Source organism: Chiloscyllium plagiosum, unplaced genomic scaffold, assembly GCF_037043375.1.
Source record: "Chiloscyllium plagiosum isolate Xiang-an unplaced genomic scaffold, Cpla_swu_hap1 HiC_scaffold_16, whole genome shotgun sequence".
In the NCBI taxonomy this organism is placed as follows: Eukaryota; Metazoa; Chordata; class Chondrichthyes; order Orectolobiformes; family Hemiscylliidae; genus Chiloscyllium; species Chiloscyllium plagiosum.
In genome coordinates, this window is record NW_028270154.1 from 84,950,965 (window position 1) to 84,964,177 (window position 13,213).

The window sequence follows — 13,213 nt, forward strand, 5'->3', positions numbered from 1 at the left end:
TAAGAATCAAGTACTCTTATAAAAATATGACAATATAAAAACAGAAACAATTTTAGCTGTTCAGTATCATTTCTATATGCAGTAAAATCTTCAAAGAGTTTCAAAAATGTGAAGCATTTTTTTTCTTAATTTTCATTTCTGTCTCTTCTTTCTCAATTGTAAACAAGTCTTTTAATCCTTGATTTCCTTTCCTGTACTTGAATTGACCTTATTCACCCAATTTCTTCTGTATTTGTGCATTTTTTCCCAAACTTTTAATTTCATTCATTAAAGCTAATGACCAAGGTCCCAGATGCCTCACTGCCCTCGCCATGTTGTTCTGAGGCTCTGTCAAGTTTCACAACTCCACTAATAAACAAAAACGATTCTGAAATGAGGTGAACACATGGTCAAAAGAGACTGAAACCTGACAACCAGATCTATATCTCCAGTTTGATTTCCCCCTTTATGGAAAATTCACACGTTGGAGATGAAGAAACATCTCCTGTGATTAACTACCAGGAAAACAAAGAATTCAAACAATATGTAAACCACCTGGATTGCAGGGAGCTGTTTCTTACGGAGTGGGGAAATGGACCTGTAACTGGCAGGGAGATGTCACTCTCTCTCTTTCTCAGGCTCTTCAGGATGAACCACCCAGTAATAACACAAACTGAGGAGAAACACTCAAACATCAAGACATCCCAAACAAAAGCTTTATAAGGCTCTGATCAAACCTCATTTGGAGTATTGTGAGCAATTTTGGGCCCCATACCTGAGGAAAGGTGTATTGACCCTGGAGCGAGTCCAGAGGAGGTTCACGAGAATGATGCCAGGAATGAAAGGTTTAACATACGAGGAACATTGAGGACTCTGGGTCTGTACTCAATGGAGTTTAGAAGGATAAGGGGAGGATCTGATTGAAACTTTCAGAATACTGAACAGCCTGGAACAGGATGGATATTGGGAAAACGTTTCCATTGGCAGGAGAGATGAGGACCAGAGGGGACAGCCATAGAGTAAAGGGAAGACCTTTCAGAAGAGAGATAAGGAGAAACTTCTTCAGCCAGGGAGTGATAAATCTATGGAATTCATTGCCTCAGAAGGCTGTAGAGGCCAGGTCATTGAGTATGTTTAAAACAGAGACAGGTAAGTTCTTGATTGCCAAGGGGATCAAAGGTTACAGGGAGAAAGCAGGAAAATGGGGTTGAAAAAACTATCAGCCATGATCGAATGGCAGAGCAGTCTCCATGGGCTGAACAGCCTAATTTCTGCTCCTATGTCTCATGGTCTAAATGCAGTCTCGGGCTAAAATCTTACACCTGAAGATACACTGAGGTCTTAAGATTATATATTCTTCAATGTACAGTTCTGTGCTAGACATTCTCCCATTTTTACACTTTGTATCTGTTTATGTATGTACACTTGGTGTTGGGTCTTCAATATTTTTCTCAGGATTGCAATTCAATAAAATTACTCTTCCTTTCAATCAAGAAACCCTTGTGACTGGCTCATTTTCCAGTTTCTGGCAAATTAGTTAATTACATCTTCAGTGAGGTGAGGTACAGCCATGTGTTGAAAAGAATCTTGGGCCTGATTTTCATGGAATGGTAAGCCCACTCCAGCCCTACTCTTTAAATGAAAGCAGGGAGCTCTGACTTTCTGAGGGGAGGTGCCTCTCAGGGTGCCCTCAGAAATGTGGAGCTGCACTTTCATTCTGACAGCTCTTTTGTAGCACAGAAAAATCAAAGGAAGGGGAAACCATGTCCCCTTTTCAGAGCAGCAAGTGACTACAACCTAGAAGTTTAATGATAGCCACTTTGACAGCTGCTGTCAAACCAGAAGCAATGGAAATACGTTATGACGTTAGGATCCAGGAGGGCAAGGTGTCAGATGGGTAAGGGGTGTAGAGTGGCAGAGTGCCAACTACTTAGGATGTTACCAGTGTATCTGGTGTCAACTGGGGAGTGGGTAGGGTGAAAGGACCAAGATGCCAGACGAGTAAGGGGTAGAGTGTCAGCTGGGGAGGATGCCAAATGAACACAGTTACAGTTGCATTGAGTGCAAGAGTAGGATGTGCCAGGTCAGTAGGGCACTAGATGAGTACAAGGTTGTATGCCAGGTGACAAGGAAAATGGGGCAGCAGTAGGGCAGGTCGGGGATGATGAAATACATCTGGGAAAATGGTGTTGGGGGCTTGGTGGGGTGGGGTTAGGGTGGATGGGTCAGGTCTGCAACTGGTTGTGGGTGGGGGAGCGCAGTGAGACGGGGGAGAAACATTTGAGGACTCTGGGTGGGCGGGTCTGATTTGGCTGGGAGTTCGCTAGGGTATCGGTATAAATTTGACAGGGGGTCAGGTTGGGTATTAAGAACAAGGAGAAATTGGGCAGCAGTGAATTCAGCTGGCTCTCAGACCCCTGAACCGAGGCTAGGCTGGTGATACAAAATATACGCACTGCCTCCACTACGACCTTGAAGCAGGATGGGAACACCAAATAGATGTAAAACAGGGTGAAAATGTTTCTAAATTGGCAGTCACAATCCATTTGAATGGTTCATTCCAGAAATGCAATTGCCATGCTGGTTCAGCAGTGATCGTATCACCTTGTAGTTCCAGTCAACTGTGTTTGCTGCTCACAATGTGGTCTCCACACTGGATAGAGCAACTGCAGAGTGGGTGAGAGAGTGGAGCCACCTCAATTCAGTCTGAAATCATGACCATCGGCTTCCAATCGCCTGTCATTGTGGAAGTATTAACTGGGGGAAAACCGGCAAATGTGAAAAATAGCAGCAAGAGTTTCTGTAAATACGTTAAAATTAAGTGAGGGACCACTGGAGGATGAAACTGGGGAAATTCATAACAAGGAAATGGCAGGTAATTTAAACCGACATTTTGAATTATTCTTCATAATGGAGGAAACTACCGACATCTTTATAAATGACAGATGGGCAAAGTGCTAATGGGAGGAAAGAACTCGAATCAGTTTCATTGACAGGAGCACAGTGTCTAATAAATTGATGAGACGGAGGGCAGACAAGTCGCCAAGATCTGATGGCCTGTATCCAAGGGTTTTAAAGGATGTAGTTTTAAGGATAGTTGGAGCATTGGGTAGAACATTCCAGAACACTCTGAGAGGATTCCTATGGATTGGAAACCTTGTCACCAGTTCAAGAAAGGAGAGCAACAGAAAGTAGGAATCTACAGGCCAGTTAACCTAACATGTGTCATTGGGAAAAATGCTAGTGTTCATCCTTAAGGAAGAAACAGTAGGTCAATGAGAAAAGATTAACACAAAGTCAACATGCAAAAGGAGAATCATGCTTTATGAATTTGCTATAGTTCTTTGAGAATATAACAAGCAGAATTCATTAAGGGAAACTGGCTTTGGATTTCCAGAAGGTATGCACAAAAGTGCCACTAAAACGTTATTCCACAAGATGGGGACTTAGGTATGAGGATAATGTGTTAACGTGGATTGAAAATTGAAGAACACACAGAGATAGTCACTTTTGGGGCTTTATAAAATCCCCTCACCCCTTAGTACACAAACACAGTATCCTTGCTGTACAGCCATGAAATGCGATAACTTAGCGGCAACATAATACAGGTTGACCCAATGAGAAGATATTCCATAAAAACATAACTCAGTAGAGTAACAAAATTGCCCAATGTGTGGACAGTATTAACACAAAATGGCTGAACTGAAGAGGTTACAAGAATAGGAGGGGAATAGGATTTGGTTTTTTTTTTCGTCTTTAGACCCCAGTATTGTCCAGCATCTCTATATTAGGTCACCATTGTTCTGTTATAGAAAATTGTTAGGGGACTTTACAGGATTGATGCAAAGAGATTGTTTCCCCTTGTTGGAGTGTCCAGGCCTAGATGGCATAATGTCAGATTAAGGAAGGGATGAGGTGGAATTTCTTCTCACAGAGAGTAATGAATCTGTGGAATTCTTTTCCAGTCAGTGAGGCTGGATCATTAGATATATTCAAGGCTAAAGTAGAAAGAATTTTAATCAATAGAGAGGCAAGGTTTATGGGGAAAAGGCAGGAAATTGGAGTTGAGGGTTAATCAGATCAGCCATGGTCTCATTGAATGATGGAGCATTGGATTCACAGGCTAAATGGCCTACTTCTGTTCCAATGTCTTGTGGTCCTACGTTGTTTGAAAAACAATTGATTATTTGTCTAGTAGCATTTCTAAATCAACAATATTGGGATTTGCATCTGCTCATCATACCTTCATCCATCCATATCCATTCCGTTAGTTAATGAAGCTGCCATCATCTGTGAAATGGATGACAAAAACATTCAAGTTAATTTTGAATTACAAGTGAACAATTCACTCTGTTCATCTATTTTGAGAATGGCAATTCTAATGAATGTTACAAAAAAAAACATTGTTCCAATGATGAGAACAAACATGTTCTCATTTTATATTTTCCTTCACCATTTGCCTCGCACAGTAAGTAACAGTTCCCACAAGGACACAGTTCTGATGTTGTGATACCTCACTTGGGTCAGCATTCCTCAGATAGGATCAATCAGTGGAAGTAGGTTGTTTGCTTCCTGAGAATGTCAGAGTAATTATGTGGAAATGTACTGATCACACTCACTTGGAGTTCTCTCCCAGTTCAGCTTACTACCCTGTGACAATAATATACATTTCACACGCCACAAAAAAGAATAAGAAAATTCCAAACCCGAAAAGACAACAGCATGGTAGCTCAGCAGTTAGCACCATTGCCTCACAGCACCAGGGACCTGGGTTCGATTCTAGCCTCGGGTGACTGTCCACGTGGAATTTGCACGTTCTCCACGTGTCCACATGGATTTCCTTCAGGTGCTCCGGTTTCCTCCCGCTGTCACAAAGATGTACAGGTTAGGGTGGATTGCCCATGCTGATTAGCCCATAGTGTCCAGGGATATGTAGGCTAGCTGGATTAGCCATGGGAAATGCAGGGTTACAGAGTATGGGACCGGGATGCTCTTTGGAGGGCTGTTGTGTGCTGAATGGCCTGTTTCCGCACTGTAGGGATTCTAAAATGATGAACATGGAAAGAACTGAAGTGTAAAGGGCATATTTTGAAAGTGGTAGATTTCATTAAGGTCTAAAACATTGTAGTGGTACATGATGTAATGCCTGAACATGATTTTTTAAAACTAAAATAATCATGGAATGTGAGTGATGGCCCTTTCCCACTTGCCCTATGACCACGGTGGAGCAGATTGGCACTGAGGATGTTCATTCTGGGAGCTGATTGGCTCAATAGTCTAGTCAGATTCTTCCAGGAGACCACGTTAAAACTACTTTATTGGAGAACATCTGAGGAAAGATCGGGGCAAGCTCCAGCTTGACTTTGTTTTATCTCTCTTTCCCAGGTACTAAGAGCCCAAACTGCACCACTGGCATCTCACCAGAGACTGACCAACTTGTCATTGTGCAAGAATTCTTGTCTGTAGATTCAATGTGACACAATGCGTTCACCTCTGAAGGTTTCAAAAGAGAAATTTCATCATGTGAAGCATCAAACTTATTCTAACTTTCAAGTACAATTGATTTTTACGTCGACTTTGCTAAGGTATGTCTTTCGATGGCATTAATCCCACGTGCGAATGAAAGGTGTTTTATGCCAGATTTGGAAATGGCAAGAGTTAAAAGTAGTCCCACTGACCCATCCATTGATTCCCCCGCTCTTTCCCACCACTGGACTATTTTAGAGATGGATGGATCAGTGGTGCTGGAAGAGCACAGCAATTCAGGCAGCATCCGAGGACAGGCAAAATCGACGTTTCGGGCAAAAGCCCTTCATCAGGAATAAAGGCAGAGAGCCTGAAGCGTGGAGAGATAAGCTAGAGGAGGGTGGGGGTGGGGAGAGAGTAGCATAGAGTACAATAGGTCAGTGGGGAAGGAGATGAAGGTGATAGGTCAAGGAGGAGAGGGTGGAGTGGATAGGTGGAAAAGGAGCTGGGCAGGTCGGACAAGTCCGGACAAGTCAGGGGATCAAGTTGCTGGAGGTTAGAAACTAGGATGAGGTGGGGGAAGGGGAAATGAGGAAACTGTTGAAATCCACATTGATGCCCTGGGGTTGAAGTGTTCCGAGGCGGAAGATGAGGCGTTCTTCCTCCAGGCGTCTGGTGGTGAGGGAGCGGCGGTGGAGGAGGCCCAGCACCTCCATATCCTCGGCAGAGTGGGAGGAGGAGTTGAAATGTTGGGCCACGGGGCGATTTGGTTGATTGGTGCGGGTGTCTCGGAGATGTTCCCTAAAGCGCTCTGCTAGGAGGCGCCCAGTCTCCCCAATGTAGAGGAGACCGCATCGGGAGCAATGGATACAATAGATGATATTAGTGGATGTGCAGGTAAAACTTTGATGGATGTGGAAGGCTCCTTTAGGGCCTTGGATGGAGGTGAGGGAGGAGGTGTGGGCACAGGTTTTACAGTTCCTGCGGTGGCAGTCATTGTTTTTACCTCGTATTTTAGAGATGGAATTGGAGTGGGGAGATCACAGGGTGACCTGTTTGCATATAGCAGGTAAAGAGTGTAGTGCCTGAAAAGCACAGCAACTCAGGCAGCGTCCGAGAAGCAGGAGAATCGACATTTCGGGCATAAGCCCTTCATCAGGAATTCGACGTTTTGAACATAAGTCCTTCGATCTTCCTGCTCCTCGGATGCTGCCTGACCTGCTGTGCTTTTCCAGCACCACACTCTCGACTCTGATCTCCAGCATCTGCAGTTCTCACTTTCTCCTGCACATAGCAGGTTTCCAACACAGCTAATGGAGAGCCATCTAAGGCAATTAAATGTGATCCAACATTTAGCTCAGATATTTTTTGTAATTATTGGAAGCAGAGCGGTGCCATTTTGAAGGTTTCTCTCTCCCACTTACCTTCGACGCTGCTCTTTTCACACTGGACGACCTCTGAATGACCTTCTGCCCTTTGGCAAACCTCTTCTGCTTCATTTAGACAATGAGACCAATTCAGCATGCACTCCTGTGGAAGTCACAATGTGTTGCATAATCGCACAGATCCTGGGTCAATCAGGCAGTGGACTTTGAAGACAATTATGAGCTGCAGTCTGAGCTTCAAACATCGTGGCACATTAGGAAGGGGGAAGAGTTACCTGGACGCTACATTTCCGGAGGCTGTCTCACCACTTGAATTATTTAATGTGGTCAGCACTCAGGGACAGGAGAGTATGACCACAAATGAGGCAGGTAGCAGGACTCAGGACGTAACGCTGAAAGAGCCTCAGCCCTTAAACTGGTCTGACAAGGTTGAGACTCTCACTCACTGTTCGCATGAGAATGGGGGCTGGAGGAAGGATGAGCAAACTGAACACTGCACCGTGGTACAGGGAGCTGTTCAACAGGAGACAAAAAGGGATATGTAGGGGCAATCAGGGACAGTGTGGTCAGGGGAATAGACAGTATTGTCTGTGACCCAGGATCAAGAGTCCCAGGTTTCAGAACTTAGGACTCGAGTAACTGGAAGAGCCAAAGGGAACCAAAGGGAACAATTAAAATTGGAGATGCACAAAAGACACGAATTTCAAGGATAGACCGATTAAAGAAATAACAGGGACAAGATCATAATGAGATTTGTTAATCAGGATGACGATTTCAGAATTGAGAGGTTGCTTGGTCAGGAGCCAGCATAGGTCAGTGAGTATAGGGGTGATGGGGGAAAATAAGACAAGACTTGGGGGACTTAAGACATGGGTAGCAGAATTTCACATGACCTCAAAAAATTAATAAAAGTTAAAATGTGGGAGACCAGGGCAGCAAAGTGTTGGAACAATAAAGTCTAGAGATAACTAAACCATGCATGAAAGCTTTCTGCAGCAGATGAGCTGAAACAGATGACATTATGGAGATAGATGTTGGTGGTCTACATGGCATGAATAAGGGATCAGAAACTCATCCGAAGATCAAAAGGTAACACCAAGGTTGCAGAACAGACTGGTTTAAGGTCAGACTGTTGTCAGGAAGAAGAATGGAGTCAATAGCTTGGGAAGAAGCTTAGACTGAGGATAGAAAATAATGGTTTCAGTCTTTCTAATATTAAGAGAAACTTTCAGCTCGTCCAGAACTGAATGTCGTGTTGCCTGCCTGGTACCCCGGTTCGGGATATCTCATCTGGGTTGCAGAGGAACCAGGAGTGGAACGAGGGAAAGGTCATGTAGGTACCAATGATGGAGGTAGAAAGAGGGAAAAGGTTCTGGAAAGGGAAATATAAGCAGCGAGGGGTTAAATTAAAAAGCAGAGCAAAAAGATAATAATCTCTGGATTACCACCACAGCAAGGAATAAACTGGCACAGGGTCAACAAGATTAAAGAGGTAAACATATAGTTCAGAGATAAGTGTGGGAGAAACAGGTTCAAATTCATGGGAATTGCTGGGGAAGGAGGGAGCTGTTGCAAAGGGATGGGCAACATCTGAATCCTACTGGAGCAGGCGTCCTGGGGAATTGCATAACCTAGGGCTGTGGATAGGGCTTTAACCTAAATAGTGTAGGGTGGCGGAGGTAGTTTCAGTTGCATGGAAATTGTGGAAAAAGCTAGAGGGAGTGAGGGCTCAACCGAGGTTATTAAAGTTTCCAGGACTTTAATAACCTCGGTTATTAAACAGAACAGAGAGTTTGGAAAGGGTCAGAAATCTAACCTCAGGCACAGCAGATAAAGGGAACAACTGTGAGAAGGGGGTCAGGGAATGGGGGACTGAGGGTGTTGTACTTAAACACAGCATTATACAAAACAAGGTAAATGAGCTCACAGCACAGACTAAAATTCAAATGTATGACATTGTGGGTATCTCAGAGATGTGGCTGCAAGTTAAATATCCACCCTAGCAAACCCAGGTCCCTGGCGCTGTGAGGCAGCAGTGCTAACCCCTGAGGCACCATACCATCCCAGAGCACAGCAGATCACTGACCCTTTTGCTGCTCATTCCTCAGAACCACGGAGACTGCACTCACCCAAGCAGCAACCCCAGGCCAAGCAGTCAAAATTTGGCACTGTGGCACCCTGTGCCAATGCTCTGGGAAGGAGACGTTCTTCCTTGGCAGCTCCCTGTCCACCAGTATCTCCAGCTCGCTGTCGGTAAAGGGTGGCACCATCTCCACCTCCCCGGCACCTTCTGACAGAATATCCATCACTGAGCAGGGGCAGTTTCGGGATCCCAGCACAACTCTAGGTGCACTGTGGCATTTTAAATTTGGCACAGGGAATGGATATCCATTGAGTGGTGCATTCTTCCAGGAATAGTGCGTAGCAAGATGGGGTTGAAATGGATGTGAGGGAATGCCATAAGGAGGGGCAGGTAGATAATTACTGAAGTAAATTTACGAAGATTGTGTGAGGTCTCTCATTAGGCCTTGCACAAAAAAAACCATCCAAAGAAAAGAAACATGCAACTGATACTTAAGCAATAAATTACAAGATTCATCCCTATGCTACTAAGACTATTAACAGACTTAGGGAGAAGCCTTAATGCTATAAGATTCTAAGCAGTTCCATTTCCCCATCCAGTTCCATGCAACATCATTAGATTTAATGCACTTTTCAAAATAACCACATCAGATCTATTTTAACAAGCATCATTCTCTGAAAACCTCAGGAAGAATATCCCTCAGCTGCAAAATATGTGTTGCCAGGAATTTAAGCAAAGTGGATTGAATCTCATGACAAGTGCAGAACTCCAGAACTCAGGGGAGTTTCTCCACTATGATAACTGGTTGTAATTGGGCCTGGAATTGGAGCCGGAATTATTCAACAGAGACAAGAACTCCTGCAAAGTTCAAGGTTCGACATGTATTTCAAAGCATTTACACTGCATCATCTAAATACACAGTCAGTAACCTGACAGCTTTGTGCTTTTACAATACCTTTGTTACCATGGCGCTTTCCTTTGGAAAGTAATCAGTACTCAGAGGTTGTTCAATATTCACAGTATCAATCATCCCCAACCAGTGATGTTGAGATGACAATAAACCTATAAATTTGAAGCATAATGATTGATTTCAGAAATGCCTCATTTCACAGTGGACAGGCTGACCGCTCTTACAGAAAAAAACCGACAGAACTCCACAGAATAGCAATTTGCAAAAAAATGCTTTCAATCAGTCTCAACGAGGGGTTACCACTCAGAAAGAATATCTGTTGAAAATCAACCTGCATGGCTCTCTTGTCGGCTCCATCAGACTGGGTCTCTGCTTTCAAAACAGAGTGAAAACATATACAATGATTTAATGCTGGGTGAGACGATTTTCATATTGAAGCTGTAGAGGGCAATGCAATGTCTCCATGCAATCAAACTTAACTTCAGACAACTCTTATCACTGGAGAGTGAAGGTATAATCCTGGATTCAATTCACAGAAGTGTTACTGCACAGAAAGAGGCTGTTCAGACCAATACGCCTGCAATAGTTCATTGAAAGCTAACTCAATCATGATGCATACGCCTCTCACGAGAGAAACAACCATTTAGGTCTTGTACAAAATTAAATATCAATAGTTGTCAGAAGTGCATAAACAATTACTTTGATGAAACATTTTTTTCATACAATCCCTACAGTGTGGAAATAGGCATTTGGCCCAATAGGTCCACACCGACCCTCCGAAGAGTATTCATACCAGACATTGGTGAGCGGCACGGTGGCACAGTGGTTAGCACTGCTGCCTCACAGCACCAGAGACCCAGGTTCAATTCCCGCCTCAGGCGACTGACTGGAGTTTGCACGTTCTCCCCGTGTCTGCGTGGGTTTCCTCCGGGTGCTCCGGTTTCCTCCCACAGTCCAAAGATGTGCTGGTCAGGTGAATTGGCCATGCTAAATTGCCCGTAGTGTTAGGTAAGGGGTAAATGTAGGGGTCTGGGTGGGTTGCGCTTCGGCGGGGCGGTGTGGACTTGTTGGGCCGAAGGGCCTGTTTCCACACTGTAAGTAATCTAATCTAATCTAATAAATCCATTCCCCTACCCTATTACTTTACATTTCCCCTGACTCATGCACCTAACCTACACATCCCTGAACACAGTTCTACGATGGCCAATCCACCCTAACCTGCACATCGTTGGACCCGGGAGGAAACCGGAGCACCCAGAGGAAACCCACGCAGACAGGGGGAGAATGTGCAAACTTCTCATAGACAGTCACCCGAGGCTGGAATCAAACCAGTGCTGTGAGGCAGCAGTGCTAACCACTGAGCCACTGTGTATTCCAGCAACATCTCTTCTGTAGTATAATGCCCCCATGCTCTTGCAAGACCTACACAACAGCACAGAGTCAGACATGCCACACTCTTTTCTACTTTTAGGGTTAAACTGTCCCAACACATTGGAGTTTAGAAGAATGTGAGGCAATCTAATTGAAACACACAAGATTCTGAGAAGACTTGACAGGGTAGATGCAGAAAGATTGCTTTCTCGTGCGGGAGAATATAGGACCAGAGGGCACAATCTCGGAACAAGGAGTCACACATTTGAGACAGAGATGAGGAGGAACTCCTTTTCAGAGGACAGACTTGCTATACCTACCAACCTGGCCAAAGAGTGCCACGGATTTTCATAATGGCATTGGGTGAGAAGGCAAAAATGGGAGTTTTGCCAGCTGTCCGAGAATTAGAGTCTTAGAGATGTACAGCACAGAAACAGGCCCTTTGGTCCAACTCGTCCATGCTGACCAGATATCCCAACCCAATCTAGTCCCACCTGCCAGCTCCCGCTCCATATCCCTCCAAACCCTTCCTATTCAAATACCCATCCAGATGCCTTTCAAAAGTTGTAATTGTACCAACCTCCACCACTTCCCCGGCAGCTCATTCCATACACATACGTGAAAAAGTTGCCCGTGGGTTTCTTTTATATCTTTCCCCTCTCACCCTAAACCTATGCACTCTAGTTCTGAACTCCCCCCACCCCACGGAAAAAACCTTGTCTATTTATTCTATCCTTGCCCCTCATGATTTTATTAACCCCCATAAGGTCACCCCTCAGCCTCCGATACTCCAGGGAAAGCAGCCCCAGCCTGTTCAACTTCTCCCTATAGCTCAAATCTTCCAACCCTGGCAACATCCTTGTAAATCTTTTCTGAACCCTTTCAAGTTTCATAACATCTTTCCGATAGGAAGGAAATCAGAATTGCACGCAATATTCCAACAGTGGCCTAACCAAAGTCCTGTACAGCCGCAACATGACCTCCCAACTCCTGTACTTAATTCTCTGACCAATAAAGGAAAGCATACCAAACGCCTTCTTCACTATCATATCTACCTGCGACTCCACTTTCAAGGAGCTATGAACCTGCACTCCAAGGTCTCTTTGTTCAGCAACACTCCCTAGGACCTTCCCATTAAGTGTATAAGTGCTGCTAAGATTTGCTTTCCCAAAATGCAGCACCTCGCATTTATTTAAATTAAACTCCATCTGCCACTCCTCAGCCCATTGGCCCATCTGATCAAGATCCGTTGTAATCCGAGGCAACCTTCTTCACTGTCCACTACACCTCCAATTTTGGTGTCATCTGCAAACTGACTAACTATACCTCTTATGCTCACATCCAAATCATTTATATAAATAATGCAATGTAGTGGACCCAGCACCAATGCTTGTGGCACTCCACTGGTCACAGGCCTCCAGTCTGAAAAACAACCTTCCACCACCACCCTCTGTCTTCTACCTTTGAGCCAGTTCTGCATCCAAATGGCTGGTTCTCACTGTATTCCATGAGATCTAACCTTGTCAAACGCCTTACTGAAGTCCATATAGATCACATCTACCGCTCTGTCCTCATCAATCCTCTTTGTTACTTCTTCAAATAACACAATCAAATTTGTGAGACATGACTTCCCACGCACAAAGCCATGTTAATTATCCCTAATTAGTCCTTGTCTTTCCAAATAAATGTACATCCTATCCCTCAGGATTCCCTCCAACAACTTGCCCACCACCACCGTCAGGCTCACTGGTCTATAGTTCCCTGGCTTGTCCTTACCACCCTTCTTAAACAGTGGCACCACACTAGCCAACCTCCAGTCTTCCGGCACCTAACCTGTAACAATCGATATCTCAGTAAGAGGCCCAGCAATCACTTCTCTAGCTTCCCACAGAGTTCTAGGGTACACCTGATCAGGTCCTGGGGATTTATCTACTTTTATGCATTTAAAACCATCCAGCACTTCCTCCTCTGTAATATGGACATGTTTCAAGCTGTCACTATCTATTTCTCTACATTCTA

At 44.4% G+C, this 13,213-nt stretch overlaps 1 protein-coding gene across 4 annotated transcripts in view; it reads right to left on the bottom strand.

Annotated features, from left to right (window-relative positions):
• jakmip2 (janus kinase and microtubule interacting protein 2) overlaps positions 1-13,213 on the bottom strand; it is a 277,735-nt gene that overhangs the window by 137,898 nt on the left and 126,624 nt on the right. For all 4 annotated transcript variants that reach the window (XM_087995064.1, XM_043704011.2, XM_087995065.1 and 1 more), the window contains one exon: positions 4,223-4,269. The gene's annotated coding sequence lies outside the window, so the exon portion shown is untranslated. The remainder of the gene's footprint in view (positions 1-4,222; positions 4,270-13,213) is intronic.